The sequence below is a fragment of the Meleagris gallopavo genome, chromosome 3 (genome assembly GCF_000146605.3).
Source record: "Meleagris gallopavo isolate NT-WF06-2002-E0010 breed Aviagen turkey brand Nicholas breeding stock chromosome 3, Turkey_5.1, whole genome shotgun sequence".
Taxonomy (NCBI): domain Eukaryota; kingdom Metazoa; phylum Chordata; class Aves; order Galliformes; family Phasianidae; genus Meleagris; species Meleagris gallopavo.
In genome coordinates this window covers 82,948,951-82,962,362 of record NC_015013.2, presented here as the reverse complement: position 1 = coordinate 82,962,362, position 13,412 = coordinate 82,948,951, and positions in this window count along the sequence as shown.

Sequence of the window (13,412 nt, the reverse complement as noted above, 5' to 3'; positions counted from 1 at the left end):
TTAGCTGGGTCTGTTGTGATAGGACAAGGGGAAATGGTTTCAAACCAAAAGATTTAGATTGGATAGAAGGAAGAAGATTCTTACCATAAGGGTGGTGTGGCAGTGGCACAGGTTGCCCAGAGAGGTGGTAGTGGATGCCCTGTCCTTAGAGACATTCAAGGTCAGGCTGCAGCACTTCCTCTAGCTGTAGGTGACCCTGTTCATGGCAGGGAGTTGCGCCAGATGCCCTACCTTTGAGTCCCTTCCAACTCAAATGATTCCATTCTATGATCAGGCTGACACTTAGCTCAAAGAGGCTGTTAGGAATACAGAGTCACCAGCACCTTTATGTTTGACAGGAGAGCAATACACCTGATAGTCCTCACTATGTTTAGGAAGGTGAAAATAAGCAAGCCTAATCTGTACATCAGGAATTCAGTTCACTCTCTTAATCCAGCCTTTCTTATTAAAGCCTTGACTTCAGGAAGCCTGGTCACAGCCAGGGCACTTGGGCTTTTCCTTTGCCTTCCCTGAGAGCCTAAATGGGAGTGCTGCTCTCCACCTGCCCCCCTGCAGGCCTGAGGGCCAGCACGCCCAGCTGCTGTGCAGAGGCCCCCCGCGGCCTGCCCTGGGGCTCAGCACCGCCGAGCCAGCTCCGCACTGCCACCATGTGTCAGGCACCTCTCTGCACTGACTTCGGACCCGGGCAGTGCGTTTGCATAGACTCCAAAAACGGCGGTTTTGTGCTGGAAGCTCAGCGCCCTGTCAGGGAATGCTATGATCCGTGCCTGCAGGATGAGGTTTGCTCCCTAGCCCTGTGGTCACCCACCCCCATGTTGCAGGGACCAGATGCAGCAGCAAGGTGGAGAACATCCCACCTTGAGACACCCTGTAGTCTGCTGTTTGGGATAGCCAGGGTGGAGATGCAGGTTCAAGCCTCTTCTGGTAGAGAAAGGACAGGAGCTCACATGTACCACGTTCTGGATGAGAGTTTTAACTACAGGAGAGGCTGAACTTTCAAGGAAAAGGCTCTGGAATACCTCTTGGCTCAAGCCCTAGGTGACAAGAATGGGCAGAAGGGACTGTGGATCATGGAGGGACGCAGGTACGCCTACCTTATGAGTCTCATTAACAAAGAAACAAATCACAGCCTATTTTCTCCACAGAGATGCCCAGAGATGCATGTGTAGAATTAATGAAGCAATTGAGACATTCCCAGCACAAATGCCAGTGTCCACAAGCAACTGACTATACTCTTCTTTCAAGCATATCTCCATCCTTCTTCCATGTGGGCCTTCAGTGAACTGCTCACATCAGCTCAGCGCATTTCTGCACTACCTGTGTTTGTGTAACTAGAAGCAACGTTGATCTTGCTGCCATTCTTGCAAGCAGTGGAGCTGGCTACAAATGTGGTCATTAGAGAAAGGTAAATAAACTATTACATTCATTAAATGTGTTGTTATAAATGCAAGTAGTCACGCAGCACAATTAGGTTAAAGGCATCATTATGTTCTATACATCACACACAAACTTGAGTGTTGGATTCTGCCTGGAAAAGGTAACAAAATGAAATGGAGAGTGGTTATTGTATTGAGGGTACCATCCCTTAATATATTACAATCATCTGATTTCCTGGGGCGCTGTAATTTACATCATAGTCTTATTTACCCTCATGGGTAAATAACTTCAGGACAGAGCTGGGGGCCATCATCACAGCAGCACGAAAATCACAATTAGTGCTATACTCCCTGGTGACCTTGAGGGCATTTTTTTTTCTAAGTGTCAGGTATTGACCTGTGCTCCCTGTCAACATCCTGTGAGTTTAGAGAAACAATACTGGGACCAGCAATGCTTTCAGAAATGCCCAAGAAAATGTTCAGAGGTAGTAGTGTGCTTCTGTCCTTGTTAAAGCAACACAGATGTTGAAGCAGAGGGCAGAAGTCTTTACTTTAAGTCATTTTACTTCTCCAGAGTTGCTGTTCATCCATGGCAAATAAGCTCTAGAGACACAAATCTAATGGATGGGCAGACCAACAAGAGAATGTGTGACATCTGGATGAAGAACTTCTTGCACCATGGGATGGTATAGAGCAGGCTATATTTTGAAAGCAGACCTCTGACACAGGGTCTTGCATTTTGTCTTGCTGTCACACTGTGTTACCACACCACATCACACTGTGTGACATAACCGACAAACCCTGTTGTAACCTGTATGTGTCATGGGAAGGCAGCCTGCTACCTGATTCTTGTAAGGGTGCTTCAGGAAAAAGGCAATCCTACTACTTCCCCACTCCCAGAAGTGTATCAGGAGAAAAACTGAACAGAAAGAGCTGCTTGCTGTCTTCCTACCTATCTAAAATCAGCTGCAGGCAGTCATCACTTGTCACCCTGAACATTTCAGAAATTCTAGAATACATGGTGATATAAAGCCACTGAAATGGAGTAACGTCCATGAAGAAAGAGGCTGTCTGTTGAAACCTACTTTTTCACATTCAAGTAGGAGGTGGTGTGATAGGACACACCACAGCAGAGTCCTGGCAGTATTAGTCAGTGAGGACAGATGAATTTTTCAGTGCTGGTCCAAGGTATTTCAGTTTTGTCTCTAGCCCTCTCTGTGCCCTGCTGTCTTCATGGTGGTGATACCAGTTTGGAACTGATACCAAGGAACTACTCAGAATATGAGAACTTCAAGTTTTTCTTTTGCTACATTCCTCAGGAATTACCACTCACATCAATTTGTGGATGTCCCCCTCAGATTATTTTAACTAAGAGCTCTCCTGATTTATCTTTTCCCCAGAGGATTTCTAACTTATGTGGACTATGACTGGTGATAATGAAATATATTGTCATGCCACAAATTAAATACATTAAAATAAGTGATGGTCTCTCATGCTTTTTCTCATTTTGTGAACTTCTAGGCTTGTATCATCATCCCTAATACATTCAGTATCACTGACCCACCTTAAATTCAGAGATGTAAATTCCTTCATGAAACTCAATAGGCAGCATTTTAGAAAGCCGTTTTTAATATTCATCAAGCAGGTCATTCAACCTTGGGTGCCAGCTTAGCAAAACGGTGAGACGCTCCCTTGCACCTTGATGTAGAGATGGATTTCATCCAGCATGAGAAATTTGCTTCTCCAGCAAATAGAATTTAACAATGAGCTGTGCAGGCAAAGAAACAAGACGCTTCTCTTCTCAGCATCCTAAGAACGGTTTGCTTTGTCAACAAGAGAAATGAGAGAGAAAATATCCCCCCCGAGCACTATTATGTAAAGGCCTCTGTGGTGCTCAGCTGTCCCACTAAAGGCTTTACAGTAGACAGGCAGAGATATAAACTACAAGTCAAATGCCCCCACACATTGCAATTGCATTGCAATGCATTGAGCTCCACTTTGAGAGGTTGCATGTGTCCTTGTGCTCTTGCACTCCTGCTCTCTCGCTGAATTTCTTCAGCAAACATCCAGCACAACAGAGAGCCTGCAGCCTCCCTGAGGCTCTGCCCCAAGCAGCACGTGGGGATCCACACAAAGCCAGCGAATGCCTGGGTGCTCATGTCAGGTGGTGAGAGCCCATCGACACACCACAGGAGGCATTTCATGGTGTGCGGGAGCAACCCACTGTGACATCAGTGTGAGTGGTATGGGGAGGAGGGAGGAGAGCCATTTACCCACTGTGTACACAGCAGCCACCGTGGTGAATGGCTGCGGGCAGTATGACTAATGAAAGCAGGGAGTGCTACTATCTTGATAAGAGAAGCAGCCTTGATTGCCACACAGGTTACCAGGCACATATTTTTAGGGAGAAAGGTCAGCAGTAAATGTTTTCAGGGACAGACTGATGTGGCCGCAGTCCATCAGCATGGCAAGGCACCGTAGCCGTGGGGCAGGCAATAGAGAAGTGAGCCGAGAGCTACGGCTGAGATGAAGCACTGTCAGGCATGGGATGGTGACACAGCTGCCAGCGCCAAGTGGCCATCTGCCCTCAGGAGAAGGCCTCAACCAGCATCTGCAGAGTGAGATCTCCAGCTCCTGGCAGGCAGCTTGCCCTCCTTGCACCATGATCTTGTCAAATCACCTCAGAGAAAATGGCTGTGTCCCGGCTGGCTGCTGAGCAGGACAACAAAGGACAAGCAGGGTGATTCACTGGTGCTGCCAGACAACCCTCCCTCCCCACCGGCGCCCACCCGCTCTCTGCTCTCCCAGGCATGGGTGCCGCTGGCGTCCACTCCCCAGTGACCCCCTGACACCATTTTTAAGGACATGAGTTTTAATCCCAGCTCTGGCTTAAATCCTTTCCGGCTGACTCAGTCCGGGTGGCTGATTCCCCAGCCTGTACCTTTCTTTGACAGGCTGTATTGGAGGAGGAACAGGAGCAGATGGCTTTTAATTGCACTGCTAAGTCTTTGGTTTCCAGTGATTTGTCCTTGCATAGTTCCTACCACAAAATCCCTGGTCCCAACAAAGACCTGCTATAATTAGCATTGGAGAAGATTAAGATAAGGAGTAGCTAACTAGCTAATTTATCAGGGATCCAAGAAGGAATATACTTTGAATGATGATGTATGTTGCAGTTAAGTTTATTGTTCCTTACAGCTTCACTGTTGTTAATATTGTGGGGATTCATTAACACAGCAATTTCAAGAAACTTGCAGTGACCAGCAAAGGAACCAAACTCATGCAGGTTCCACAAGGGGGATTTTTTCAAACCCTCATTGATCTCCCTGCTGCAGCAACGCCTCACTGGGTTTTTGAGACAGTCATTTCTGAAAGCACTGAAACAGCACTTGTATTTTTCCATTCTATTCCTCAGCATCACACATCCATTTGTGGGACATCTTTACCCAGCTTTCAGGACAACAAGCTATGGAAGAAAGAGATCTGCAGCTTCTCTTTGAATGGAATTTAAAAATCTGAGGTTCCTTCAAAACTGCCAAAATGTAAATGTTTCAAGCAGATATACAGACTGTCAGAGGAGAGCAGAAGGTTCCTGGCTGGAGAAACATTACTGAATGTATGTATTGTATCGGATGCTGCCTCAATACATATCAATGAATAAGTAGTCCCAGAGTCTAGCTCTCTAATCCAGAGGCTGATGTTTTATTCACTGTATGCCCAATGCTTTGAGACCAGGACAGTTACACATTACAGTAAATATATATGCACATCTATATTGCACTGTCGTTATCATATTTCTACTTCATACATAGATATAAAATATTTTCTGTCCCCTCTGGCTATGCAAGTACTTCTTAGAAGCAGAATATTTTACAACATTGTTGTACAGTATTTTCACAAGTAAATGAACATTAGTAATAAAACATCCTTCTCCAATTTATATTCAAGCATCTCTTGCTTCTGGCTGGGGAAGCACACTCACAGTGCCTGTATAGCCTCTTAAACTCCATAAACACAGCTATATATCTTCTGTAGAAAAAATAACAATGTCATGATTTATGGGTAACTCTCTCTGTTAATCCTAATAACAGGGTTAGGAGAAGCAATTTGTAACTTGGTTTAACCTTCAAATTTAAGGATCTTCAGAGACTTTCCTTCTTCTGCTCTTCAACAGAAAAGCGAACAGGCAGCAGAAGAGCAGCACGCCTGGCCGTGCAGAGACAGAGCTGCCAGATGAAAAACAGGAAACCAATCCAGTTCAAGAGCAACAGCAAACTGTAAATATGCATCTCAATGGAAACACGTTCTCCATCTGCAATGTTCTTAGCATACACCCTTTATGCTTCACAAATGCCTGGAGGAGGACAGCAACATTGTAAAACTGACCCGGAGCAATCTCATCTTCTGAGCTGCAGTCTGGCAGCCGTATAAATGGCGCAAGAATGACATTCCTCCATCCCTCACCACTGAGTCACTGATTCCCACCTTTTGACTGGAGAATGGACACATGCTCTCTTCTCACCCTGTATTTTCTAAGTCCTGACCCCATTAATGCCTGCACAACATTTAGGGTAATGTGGTAAGTACCAAGTGTGGCCTTTGTGTGAAAGTGAATCTCCATGCCTATCTGTCCTGGTCAGTGTCATTTCTGTTTCCCAGTCCCCATCATTTACTAGCCCCACGCATGCTTCCTGCTGCATGAGCTAGACTCCCTGGCTGGAGTCTGTCTCCATAACACACTGCAGTCATCAAATTACCATGATGCATCCTGGCAGTGCAGACAGCGTGGAGACTAAGATGTGGTAAGTAAGGGTCATGTAATGTGGCCATGGGGCCAAGAAGCCCAAGAGGACCTGAGACTGGAAGCGCAGGAAGCCTTCTCCATGAGGCATTAGAGATACTCATGCAGCCACACTGTTTAATACTGCCTCTCCCAAAATGAAATATGCCATCTGAAGGTCAGTGTGAATGAAAACTCACACCAATGTGAAACTCCCATATTGTTCAGACTGAAAGAAGGAAAGGACTGCAGAGCAGAGGGAAGCAAGCACACGTAGCAGTAGAGATTATAGAGAAATTTAATAAGGGTTATTGCTTGCCAAAGTGTAGTAAGAGGATAACTTTTTCTCTCTTTTACTGTTTTCATTCTTTCTGATGGAATAGCCGAGGTTGATAACTCTGCAGATGGGCAGTGAACAATGAGCTGATGTCAGCTCAGGAAGAAGTTCCCGTTACAGACGGTGGTCAGAAGAAAGTTGAATGCCTCCGCAGGAAAATTTGACAAGCAGTACATGGACTACAGCAATCGCTTCAAATAGGGGCCTCAAAGAATTATGGTTGGCCTTGAAGGCAAGAGGAAGACAAATAATGTACTGACAAAGGAAGGAAAGGACTAGTACAGCAGGTGAGGATTTGGATGTTTTTTTGCCTCTAGAGTTCTGGCAGTGACATTCTTTATGGTCTGTGGAGGTGAGGTATTTTGCAGGAAGTCCAAGTAATTGCCTGCAGGAGATTTGTTTCTCCAAGTGCTGTGGTTTCACTACACCTCTGTAGATCAGGCCCCATCATGTTTTTGAGTGACACCAGCTCACGGCGCTGTCTAAACACAGCAGTTATTATTAGCACCCATGCACCATGGATGCACAAGCTTTAACCACTCAGGCCCAGCCTTTGGGAAGAAACAGCCTGTGTTTTGCTGTGTACATTTGCAATGATTCATGAGATTGTCTGCAATCGCTGTAAAAATAGTACTTACGCAATTCAGGAGCTACTACTGAAATCCTGACATTATTGGGTCTTCCCCTCTTAGTCACACTCATTTCAATTAATTTCCATGCCACCAAGAGAACATCATACAGAAAAGGCATAAACCTGAAAGAGGAACTGGGGGAGTTAGGAAATGCAGCAAAAGAGGATGATCATTTCTTTGCAATTGTGATGAGGAAAGATTGCAGCTGTTATTCCTCCTGTAGAAGCGAAATGTGCAAACTCAACGAAAAAAGGGAGACAAATCTGTAAGAGCCGTGGTTTTTTTTCTTTTGTATTTTGCTGAGCTGTTTTCTTTACTTTTAAAGTGAACAGCCATGACATGCCTGGAAGGTATGAAGGAACATACAATTTTCCATCCATTTTCTACCAAGGTTGCCTCATTCTTTCTCCATTTCCATCTGGACTCAGTTCTGCAGCTTTTACTGCACCTGCATTCCAGTGTGTGTCATCTCTGCAGCACCCTGAGGAGGACCATCTGAAGGGTGTCTCACAGTGCACATAAGAACATGGGGTTTAACCCACCTAAGCAACCTCACAGAGCTATGCTTCAGACATAGGGTTCTTTTTCCCCATACCTAGGGAGCTTTCCTGGTCCAGCCCTAAGGATCCACCACACAACCTCGAATGCAGACAGAGGAGACCTGTGGGTGTCTATCCAGGGACAAGGGCATCTTTCAGTATTCCCAGCTACCCTAAAAAACCCTTTCAAGTAGAATCTGCAGACCCAAGTGATGGGTCCCATTCATATATTGGCAAAGAAGCCATCACTACTACTAGATCTGTTGAACCCATGGGGTTGTTTGGTCTATGCTGCTCCTTCCATTTTTGAGGAACACATAGTGTAACCCGCAGACTTTCCCTGGGCCATCAGAACAGGAACACCATCATCAGAAGAACTGTGTGGGTTCCTGTTCCATCTCATATTGTGTTGAAGTTGTGCTGTTACAAACTCATGGAGTTGAGTCTCAGCACTGCAAAATGGACCAGATTTGTTCCTGGTTTCTTTCAAGTCACTTGAAATTCAGATGAAATTAATAGGGCTTTGTGCATTTGGCACACTGTTAAACAAGGCTTTTGAACTGCATTCTCTCAAAGTGTCTATTCCCTGAGAAAGGAGGGAAGTATCAACATTTGAGTGTAAAGGAGCACCAGACAAAGGCCTTCAGAAAGCTCTCTCTATAAAGTTTTTAATGCATTGCAAAAACGAAAATAAAAAATAATAAGGAAAAAGACAGAATTACTTATAGAAATTAGGCCTGAAGGAATACTGCTCAACTTGGTATTCACAGCCGTGCAGATGTGCAAAATGGAACTAAAACCAATGTAGCTGGGCCAACCTGTACAATATTATGTGGTACATAAGCTGAATTTTGATCCTCCATAGTTCACCTCCATAGGTGAAAATGATCTAACATCTGCTTGAATCTCACTGCAGTCCTTCTGAGGCTACAAATCACTTTTTTGTTTTCAGACTATGGGATCATAGAATCACCAAGGTTGGAAGAGACCTCCAAGATCATACAGTCCAACCATCCACCTATCTATCACCAATAGTTCTCACTAAACCGTGTTCCTCAGTACAACATCTAAGCATTTCTCGAACACCTCCAGGGTCGGTGACTCCACCACCTCCCTGGGCAGCCCTTTCCAGTGTCTGACCATTCTCTCAGAAAACTATTTTTGAATGCAAGGTACTCAACGCAAATAAAAGTAACGTTGGCTTCCCATTTGGTTAAACAGAACTTGTATCTCACTGGGCCAAGTTTGCCTTTTTGAGGCTGCATGGTAGAGGATGCAAAGAGACCTGAAGGCTTTGTAGAATACCTAGATCCAAGCATGTTTCCTTAGCACACTGGGAGTTTCTCACTGGTAACCCTGAGATACCTGTTATGCCTCCAGGTATTCTGAAAAGGAGCACTCAAACTGCAGAGAGCTGCAGTCAAGTCAAAGCGTGGAGTTGAAATGCATGCAATGAAAAGAGACTATTAGGGCCATCACATCACCTTTTACATGAGCAGTGTTTCAAAACACTTTACAAGATTAGATGACAGACTCTGTGTGAGATCAGGCAGTGTAAAAAGAATAGCCCATGGACCTCAGGAACCTGTCTAGAACAATGAGCAACATCAGAGAGAATTCAAATGTGAAAACAGGTAGGCAGGACGTGGAAAAATCCTCTTTTCTACTGTTTCCCATCCTTTCCAGCAATGTGATGCAACGTAATGGGCATTGGTGTAAAAAAGCTCCAAAACATGTATTTGCTTGTTCTCTCCAGAACAGGGACAAGAGATGTAGCGGGTCAGCACTCTTCGTAGTCAGTCCTCTGTGTCTTCTGATACTGAAAAAGAGAAACGTCCTTCAGAGAGATGTCCCCTATACCCATTTAATCTAAGACAATAGAAGTGGTGATTTGCATATAGACAGCTTTCCACTGGAAAACTGCCATTTCTCATAGAGCAGAGAGCAGCCTTCAGATGGTAATTAGTGATACACGTTTTCTGTGGCCAGCCAATGCTCAGTGCAATGGAGCTGTACAGGCACATCTATTCAGTCATGTCTTTATATCCTACAGCTGGAATTCTGTAAGCAAACTCTCCAGTCTGAGTAATTCTTTCAAAATAAAAAACTTCAGGATTGAAGAAGATAGAAGAGGAAAAAGAACAGAAAGGATGACAGACTGAGATACAGACTCAGAACAGCTGGGCAGTTTATAGTGAAAATGCTGCCACTTCTGAGACACAGTGAGAAGGCAAAATATAAATCTCACTTATGCCCCAGCTGATTCCCAACATAACAGCCTGGCTGAGCTCTCTCTTTTCCAGAGCACAACCATGGGTACTTGGTTCATGGCATTAAAAAAGGATCAAAAAGTATCCAGAAGTTATCAAAACCTGAAGTGGCTGAAGTACAAGATACTGGGTTTTCTCTGAAAGCAGGGGAGCATAGGTATGGAGTACATATTTCCAGAGGCATCCATTTCCCGGGGTGTGGGGCTTCCTCTGAGTGTCAAGTGCTTCATTTTCACTCTCTTCCCAGGAAGAGTTTCTGCTGATTTGACACTCAGAAGCAAACCAGGAATTTCCCTGTGGTTTGAGTCCCTGTTGCATAGGCTTCTTGCTGCAAATCTCACTGTCAGAAAGCTTTCTCCTGAAATCCAACCTCATGTTCCCTTTCTCTAACTGCCTGCTGTCCTCCAGCAGGAGAGGAGAACCTACAGCTGTGCTTGTCCACCTACTGCATTAGCTTTCCTTTCAAGCTGAAGTTATCACTCTCAGCAAGTAATGCAAACATGGGGAGCTCAGGATACTGGGAAAGCATTGAGGTGTTCATGGCACAGCAGTGAGCCATGCCACTGGGAATCACACAGTACTGGAGGGCCTTATAATGAAATGCATTGGCACCAGTATAAACCATTGTCTCTCTGATTACAAAATGGCTGTGTTGAAATGACTACCAGGCCCTGCTAAAGCATCAAGCTCTTATATACCATCATTTTCAAAGCACTTTCAGAGCGTGGAAAATGATTTATGTAAGGTCACTGAATAGAAACAAAATTAAACCCCTCTGTGCCTGAACCATCTGCCAGCATCCTGACCACTGAGATACTCCAGGAAAACCTGGTTTCTTTGTCATGTTAGCCATTCACAGGGCAGAGTATAGTAGCAGAAGCAATGACTACTCAGCTGTAATTTATTAGGCAGTGTTATCAGGATGATTTTAAGTAGGGCAGCTCTGAAGCTATATGTGTGAGAAATCTCTCTTTTCACATGCAGCAAAGTGATGCAAATTATGGCATTTTTTTCCTCTTCTGGAATCTATGGGACAAAGAGGACCAGAAAGGCCACACTAACATTACATTTATGCTTAAAGTCATCAAAGCAGGAAACTAATAATTTGTGGGGTAGAAGAAAAAACTGCAGACTCCACACTTCTGCATGTTTAATGATCTTTCCATGACCTCATCTTTTATTTAAACTATCTATTTAGAGTCACAAGATGGGTATGAAGCGTATGCCCGGATCCATGTTCTTACAGCATTTCAAAATTAAAATGCAAGTTTTTGTTAAGGAATTTGGAGGGAGCAAAGCTTGATGTTTGCCTCTCAACAGTTTTATGGAGCTGAGCAGGGAATCTGCACAGTAGGTTTTAAAGGAACGCTGAGGATAAGACTTCAGTCTTTGTCTTGTCAAGTAGCATCAGGTCAGGCACTTCATCACTCAGATTTTGGTACTTCACTAAACTGGAAAAATGGTTACCTCATCTTCCTGTACTGTCAATGAGAAGAGGTGATACCACTGAATTACTGCTTAAATGCAGGAGCTATGAAGAACTTAGAGCAATCTATCCATAGGCTGTAGGAACACTCACTAGCTAAAGGTGGGTACCTGGCCTCATTCCCTCTGTGCCTAAGGTCGCTCACCTCTAATCCCCCGAATTGTTTGACGGGAAGATTGAGAACCTTAAAATAGTATTCCCTTAGAGGAATACAGTGAAAGACTGATTTGGCCAGGATTTCAAAAGACAACCACCTAAACTTTGAGTCAATGCAGTGGGGAGCACTGAAAAGATCTCGTTAATCTGTGGACTATTTGCACAACATGTCGCTTAGAAAGAGCCAGAAATCCAGGCTGAAGACATCACTTTGAACATCTCCTTGAGAAAAGGCTTGGCCCAGCATCCAGCATGCTCACTCCCACTGCCCAGCCGGCACTGAAGTGCTGTGTGTCACTTTGTTTGCTGGGGCCATAAACGCATCCCATTCAGTCTTCTGGGAACTGTTTTTGCATTAAAAATGTAAATAATAGTAGCTAAAAAACTAACTCATAAAAAGCTTTGAAGTTTGCTTACAAACAAAATACCATCATAAAGTCTCTCGATCCTGTTTGTGCTAAAATATTGACTTTTCAGGGAGGTAAATATTTCTCCATTGCTCATGGCATAGAAACTTGTTCCTGCTGTTTATTCACATGCCAAGGCCAGTAAGTACTGTTGCAGTTTGTATAATCCCCGTTTAGAGGCTGCAGTGCAGTTCCCAGCCTACTCCCCAGGAAATTAGCCAGTGGCAATACTTTCATTAACTTCAGGGCAAACCAGGCTTTATTTGCCTTCCTCCAGTGACTGCACCTAAAAAATGTGCTTCAGAGGCTTCTGTGGTCTTCAGAGAGTCTTTTTCTGCAAGCAGACTGCTGATCTCTTCTTTGTCCTGTTACTGGTCTCCAGTGCCCTGCACATGCCCTTCTGCAAAGATTGTGTCATTTGTTTTTCCGGGGTAACAATCAATTGCAGGTGATATTTGCAGCTGATTCACTTCCAGCAAGGGCAAAAGGTAATGTTCCTTTGTTTAAGTGTAAGCTATATCCCTTCTTGGGGCTTTGCCATTTGACTACGGCAGGTGATAACTTTGCCTGTCCTCTTCTCCCTTACATTTCACTTAGGTTTTATTTTGCATGTTTTGTTTGCGGAACAAGGGGGTTCTGTCACTTTTTTTTTTTTATTCCTGTGATTATATCTCAGAATAACCTGACAAATGCTGGATGAGCTCATGTGAAGTGCCCCTATCTATGCGGAAGAATAATCTATCCTAAAAGAAAATATTTCTCTGGAAACAGGAAAAATAAACCAATCTATTGTATTTCCCTATCAAAGTAACCTCCATATCTTCCAGCTCACCCCATTCATTTCCAGCCTCACAAACATCCTCCCTTTCTGAACCAGAAAAGAAGAGCCACCACAGCACTGAAGTCAAGGCCATTGCCAGGCATGGGGAAGATGGACCAAACGTGTTCCTCTGCAGTGAAAATCCACTGCTCAGTCTGATTATCTCTGGTCCTAAGGTCACAACATTATTACAAGAATGAGGAAAAGTTCCTGCACCACAGAAGCTTACATATCTCTTTGAGGCAGACAGGAAGAGAGCTGCACAGCCACATAACAGCTGGCCTCACGTGATAGAAGACGTGCCTTCTGTGTGCAGGCTTGGCAGCATGGAAGCAGAGGTGGATCTTCCCTAGTTAAGGCCTTCCTCTTCCCTATGCTGTCCTCAATATATCTGCAGTATCTGCAATATATCCTGCTGGAGAAGGAAAGAAGAACAATCCAAAGAAAAGGCAGGACTTACCTTAAGGTACATCTAAACCTGTATTTAAGATCAGTAGTAAAAGAATGATTTGAATCAGCCTTCTGGCTCCCATAGTGATGTTCTACGTACAGATTTTCTTGCCGTGCCTATTTTTTTTTCTTTTCCATTATTCTTTTTTTTTTTTTCTC